Source organism: Gigantopelta aegis, chromosome 12, assembly GCF_016097555.1.
Source record: "Gigantopelta aegis isolate Gae_Host chromosome 12, Gae_host_genome, whole genome shotgun sequence".
NCBI classification, from domain to species: Eukaryota; Metazoa; Mollusca; class Gastropoda; order Neomphalida; family Peltospiridae; genus Gigantopelta; species Gigantopelta aegis.
This window is the reverse complement of record NC_054710.1, coordinates 21,996,041-22,003,417: the sequence shown is the minus strand read 5'-3', so window position 1 is coordinate 22,003,417 and position 7,377 is coordinate 21,996,041.

Genomic DNA, 7,377 nt, shown 5'->3' with positions numbered 1-7,377 from the left:
TGGGCAATACTTGAGCTCTGTGTGCAAGAGGTCAGCCATCGAAAGTTCTTAAAGGAATAGTAAACTCAAATATGAGTGTCACGTTTTATGTGTTTGATTTTAAAAAGTATTGTTGTTGTTTGTAAATTACTTTCTGGGACGATTTGGCTGAAATGCGGTAGTTGGTTTGGTTAGAGTGTATGCGGGTTCGGGGGAGGGGGGGGGGGGGGTAATTATTGATATAATTAGATAACATTTGTGAGTAATAGGTGGCGGTGTGTGTGTGTGTGTGTGTGTGTGTGTGTGTGTGTGTGGTAATGTGTGTATGTATGCATTATGTATTATGTATGTAGTATTATTAGTAGTAGTATTACAATATGTATGTATTGATGTATGTATGCAGTAGTATTAGTAGTAGTATTACAATATGTATGCTGGGTTTCTGCCAGAGGGTAAAACGGGTATGGCACCATGCCCAAATTTGCGAAACATTTTTTTAAGTTAACCTTTTTTTACAAAATTAATTACTCTTATCATTAATGTATGATTTTGTTAACTCTAAACCCTAAAGTTAACTCATTTTCTTTCCCCATACCCCCTGTTGACTGTGTATTCAATTCCACAGTGCCATACCCAAAAATTTCTTTCTGGCTGAAACACTGGTATGTATGTATGTATTGATGTATGTATGTATGTATGTATGTATGTATGTATGTATGTATGTATGATTATTATTATTATTATTACTATATGTATGTATGTATGTATATATGTATGTATGTAGTAGTAGTAGTAGTAGTAGTAGTAGTAGTATATATGTGTGTGTGTGTGTATGTATGTATGTATGTATGTATGTATCTATGTATGTATGTATGCATGTATGCATGTATGTATCTAGTGTTAGTATTACTATATCTGTGTATGTATGTATGCATGCAGTAGTAGTAGTAGTAGTAGTAGTAGTAGTAGTAGTATATGTGTGTGTATGTATGTATGTAGTAGTGTTGGTATTATTATTACTGTATGTGTGTATCTTTGTATGTATGTTTGTATTTATGTATAATATCTATGTATCACCCATATGGTTAAACGTATCTTGGTATATTGATGACGTCATCGATTGGCGCACTACAACCTTAAAGGAACGTCAGCCAAACGAGTTGAGTGATAAAAATTAAGATCGATTATGGGTAATAAATATTATATTAAACTCGCTACCATTTCGTATCATGTTTATAACCCTCGAGAAATAATTTTCATTTTCACTCGCTAAAACTCGTCACAACTAACTATTGTTTAACTCGGGACATAAACATGGTACGAATTGGAAGCTCCTTTAATATCTTATCAATATTGTATGTATGTAGAGTTAACTATTACATACATAGATATTAACGCACTGGCACAGGGGACGCTTAGATGTATGTATGTATTTAAGAATTAATGAAAGCACTTGCACAGGACTTTTGAAACTAAAACATTATTATTTCCTAATTTTGCCCCACGGATTCGAAATTGATTTTAAATTGACCGTTGTGATACAGAAATAAAACTGTTTTTCTGTTACTCTTATTTTTAATTTGTTTAGTACTAGGTTTTGTTTATCGGCCGAATACAGTGTATTTGTTTTGATAAGATTGTTAGGAAAAGGGATAACAAACAAACCAAACCGCTGAAAAATGGACTGGGTTACAAGCTTACACGCAGGCTTAAGCGGCAGATTTTCACGTGGAGACTAACATATCCTTGAGACTTGGTTCTTTAATTCTGTATGCAATAACCGGACGTGAAGTAATAGGTTTTTTCATAACAATTTGCAGATTGAAACATTATGTGTATATGTATCTATGTATGTGTTACTATCATTTGCCTAAATAGAACTAATCTCCCATTATCTACTACTCTAATCGTGTTACTATCATTTGCCTAACTAGAACTGATCTCCCATTATCTTCTACTCTAATAGTGTTACTATCATTTGTCTAAATATAACTGATCTCCCATAATAGTGGAACTACCATTTGCCGAAATAGAACTGATCTTCAATTTGTTCTACTCTAATTTTAGAGAAACGATTTTTATGACACCAGGTGATCAATAAAAACGCCCAGACAAAGATACATATTGTTTAGTTTTTTTGCTATATTGTCTCATTATAAGGAAGGAAATGTTTTATTTAATTATGCACTCAAAACACTTTATTTACGGTGATATGTCTCGAACATATGGTTAAGGACCACACAGATATTGTGAGAAGAAACCCGCTGTCGCCACTTCATTAGCAGCAAGGGTTACTTTATATGCACCGTCTACGTCCCGTCCCCCAATGGGGCTACCGTCCCGGTCTGAGTGATAAATGTGTGCTACTATGTGTCATCTACTACACTGTTATATTCTTTACGTTATGTTTAAAACAAAAAATGTGGTTGTAGCTTGAAAAGTGCAACAACGAGACCCTACTGAACAAACAACGTGCAATCAAACATTATAATATGGATAATACAGAAATTATTACACTGGCGTGCGAGTCATACTGATTTTACTAAACTCATGTCAGAACTCATGTATTAGCCGGGCTCTCGGCTGGGCAATATAAACATCATGACACTTGTTTCATAAACTGAATACTTCATAACGACAGTGAACACATCTTGGTTAACATACACATACATTTCTTCGGACGCCTGCTTCCTGTTAAACAAAATTCACCGATATTTATTGTATACGGAGAAATAGGAAGTACACCGATTAAATTAATTATTCAAAAAAGAATGATACAATTCTGGGCCACAAATGTATCAGGAAAACAAACAAAACAATCCTTTCTATTGCATGCATTTATGTTACAGGACTCGTCCGTAAATGGACACAACTACACTTGGATTCAACATATTAAACAATCATTTAACAACTTAGGTATGACCGATATATGGCTGTCTCTAAGATTTTCAACAACAAAAAAATAACTTCTTGAATATCTCAAATTGAGGCAGCATAACCGGTACATTCAAACGTTGAACAATAACATTGCATCATTGTCTAGAGGAAAAAAAATATACCATTTTCCTAAATCGGCTAATTGTTTAACAATACGTCACCATAATGCTTGAAAAACAATGGATCATTATTCTTAAATTCAGAACATCAAATCATTATCTCCCGATTGAAAATAGGTTATGCACACTTTGTGATTCTAACGATATTGGTGATGAATATAATTATCTATTCACTTGTGCCTTCTTTACTACGTCTCGAAAGCACACATAAAACAATATTATTATGTGAACCCCAGTACCCTAAAATTTAAAGAACTAATGACTAGTAACAAAATAGGTATCCAAAGAAAAGTGAGCAAATAAATTAAAGAAATTAATGATAAATTAAAAATACCATACCTATTTGTATCAATATATACCACATCACTCGAGATAAAGATGCTTTATTATTATTGCTCAGATATCCCTATTTTAATAAATCGAAGTATATTAGTACACGTATAACAAATTATATAATGAACTTCAATTATTCTACTATACCTAATACAAATGACTTATTGTATATATGTATTTTTGTTCTGTCCACTCGTTGTATTTCTGCATACATGTATTTATATAATTTAACTGTTCATATACTATATTATTTACTATTTAATGTTCTCCTTTAAACCCTGTCCTATCTTGCCACTTATTATATTACGTATTTGTTCATGCTTCCCCATATGCCGTATAATGAAGTTCTGTTCTGTCGGCCAGCATGACGAACGATAGAAGTATGCGGACCCCCCCCCCCCCCCCCCCACCACCCCACCCCATTTAACATGTATATAGAATGATAGAAGTAAGCGACCCCCCCCCCCCCTCCACCCCCACCCCACCCCATTTAACATTTATACAGAACGATATAAGGTGGCGACCTGGCCCCCCACCCCCCCCATTCAACATGTATACAGAATGATAGAAGTAGAGGAAACCTAGCACGTCTGCAACACCCACTCCCATATTCAAAATATATACAGAACGATAGAGGTATGCGACCGCCATCACCCCTCCCCCCCCCCCCCCCCCCCCCCCCCGTGAATACGCTTCTTGTGCTGCATAGCATGAGGCTTGTAATTCGTTACCACAAAACTGTTTTTTGTGATGCTACCTTTAATAAGCAATGTGAAATAGCCGAGGCTTAACTAAACGACTGTTAAAAAATACACGTGTTAAGTAACACGATTTATTTTTCATACAAAGGTGCTCTAGCTGCATAGTTTGTGTTTGTGTTGCTATGGTTACGTTTCTAATGTTTAACTTCCCAATATGAAACTCACATCAAGAAAATCAGTAAAAGTAAACAAGAATGAAGAACTATTTAATTTCTAATATTAGTTTCATGATTTAAACAATTATGGTTTTCCTAGATTCTAGTCGACAGGTGGCATGATTAAGAAAACAAAAGAAAAAAGTCTGATCGCTGAAACAATAAACAAAGGAATGTTTATATAACGACGCTCGCAACACATTTCAATTACGGTCACAGGGACGTATACGATTAAGGACCACAGAACAAATTAGAGAAGAAACCCGCTGACGCCACACTGCTTTGGATTCAGGTCAGGTCAGGGAGTTTAACATGCACATTCAGAGCAAGGTGTTCCATCTTTCGATTAACATCAAGGGATCTTTTATATGTACAATCCCACATACAGGACAGCACGTACCTTCGACGTTGTTATGCATACCAGATGCAGACGCTGCCACACTGGTGCATGGGTGGGTTTTGGAGGTCGAACCCTACCCCCACCCGCCCCATCCTCCGTAGAAGCATATATCGAACCCATCTATAAACTTCGCTTTCCACAGTCTAACCCCCCCCCCCCCCCCCCCCCCCCCCCCCCGCTAAAATCTCCTGGTTTTCTGGCTTGAATTAGAAATAGGCCAGAGGGCCCAGAGACAGGGTTCGATCCTATAGCGACCACATATAAGGCGAACCCTATAACACTTGGCTACGTTCTCCATCCCCCACCCTGATTCGAAAATAAAAGAAGTGCATGGGACTAGAGCGAATCCAGTGGGGACTAAAGGGAGAAGGGAACATGGACCAATTTGTCAAATAAAAAGAGCATCTTAATGGGAAGACATTAAACCAGGTACTTCAATATTTTAGGAGGAGGGGGTCCTCTGTCCACCCCCACCCCCAACACACCCCCACTGGATACGCTTCCGGAAATAAATAAATTGGAGTTGTATCGCTTAGACCAGTTTGTTGTACTGAAAGTAGCTCTTCTACGAAAAGTAACACATCACTTACCAAGCACTACTCAGCGACAAAGCGAGCCATTCGGCAACTGTGAGAGCTAAACGGTATTTCTTACTTTTATTTGTAAATAATATGTTACTTTGTGTTGACGCTATGGGAACCACTGACTGGCTGGTTATACATAATACAACTACAGACTAGGGCGTTGTACAGTAATCTGCCGTTTGACAGACAGACGGACAGTTGGACGGTTATGTTCATAGGTGTACGGACTCCCACTTTTGTAGAGGGGCTGACTACTAGTACTAGTATTTGTTGCCCGAATTAAACGAAACTGCCCGAATCTGGATAACAACATTTATTCATATTGCCATTGCTACAAAACAGCTATATGGGGGTTGCAAACGAATCACAACGCATGTTTATATGGATCAAAACTAATTTTGAGGGAGTAATTATGAAAATGCATGGTAAAAAGGGCTCAGGTTAGCACATTTCCTTCGAATATCTCTATCGTTTTTTCCCGAATATGAGGTTTTGCTCCAGCACCGGGAGTGAGGGTGGGGTGGCAGTTACCCCCTGCCCCTGTCTCGTACTCTTATCGTTATGTTCATAACCGTCCAAATGTCCGTCTAGCTTTCAAACGGTAGACTACTCGGGCTAAGGTTCACCGGACGTTTCAAGCACAAGACTACTTGACTGAGTAGTACTAGTAGATGGAATATAATTGTATATATTCATTGAACAGATAAAAAAAAAAACAAAAAAAAAAAAACCTCAATTCAAAACAAACAGTGTCGCCTTTGTTAAATAATGTTAGGGCTGCTAGTATTAACTGCTCTGTGAAAAGTGGGTTCACCTCAAACTTTAACTCGGCCTGATGTTATATTGTTAGTGCTACCAGTAGAGCTGATATCTCAATGATATTGCATATATGCATGATAAAATATTGATGGATCATAGAACGTAAGTTAGTAGTTCAGTGGGTGGGCGGGGTGGATGTAGAGAGAGATAGAGCGATAGAGAGCTACATAGAGCGATAGAGAGAGGGCGGTTGTTAAAATAACCCCACTAAATTACTCTGAAATGTCAACTGATGTTGGTGTTTATATCCAATTAAGGTTTAAGCACGCTGTCCTGGTCTGTCTGTCCAGGACAGTGGGTTAGTTGTTAGCAAGCATATATCAGCAGTTACCACCTTTAAAAATGAGCAACCTTAGTACCCCCATCTTTCGAAAACCCACGTCAATACTACTTCTACTGCATTCCATGTTACAATTCGTTACGATAACACTGCTCTGTGTGATGTTACCTTTAGTAAGTACGGTAAAATAGCAAAGGCTTCAATAACCGGCTGTTTAAAAATTCACGTGTTTAACCATACATATTCTGATGGAAAGATATAAGGGAACACATAAAAAAATAGACCATATGTAATTCACTACTAACGTAGTAATGTCTATATTTCATACCAAGTTGTAATGTGGGATTGAATGTCTGTAATGTTGACTGTGCTGCCTATATGTTCCCGGTCAACTTCTGACAATATCAATTGATTTTTGATGCAGTCATTATGTCTTGTTGCTATCTGTGTGATCCTTTCTTTCCATCAGTATATGTGCAGTAACAAGATTTATTTTTCTTACATCGGTGCCCTAGATGCATGCGATAAATCATCTGCAGTTTTCTTGTGTTGATGTTGCTCAAGTTACGTCACTATTGTATAACTCCCTATAATTGAACTCAAATAAAGAAAATCCGTGTAACTAAACAAGAATAAAGACTAATTTAATTTCTTATATTCTTTTCAAGATTTTAACAACTATAGTGTAAGACATCAACGTGTTCCAGTAACCAGTTTGTTTTCTTAGATTCTAACCTACAGGAGGCGTGATTGGGAAAACAAATATCGGGAAAAGAAGAAGAATTTTATCGGGAAAAGGAAGGAAAGAAAGGAATGTTTTATTTAATGACGCTCGCAACACTTTTTAATTACGGTTATATGGACATACGATTCAGGACCACAGTGGCATTTAGAGAGAAAACTGTAGGGGTCTCATATAGGCTATGCATTATCCCACATACAGGTTAGTACATACCACTTGCCTTTGTTATACCAGCTGTAAACGCGTGTGCAGGTAGTGGGTTTTGGAG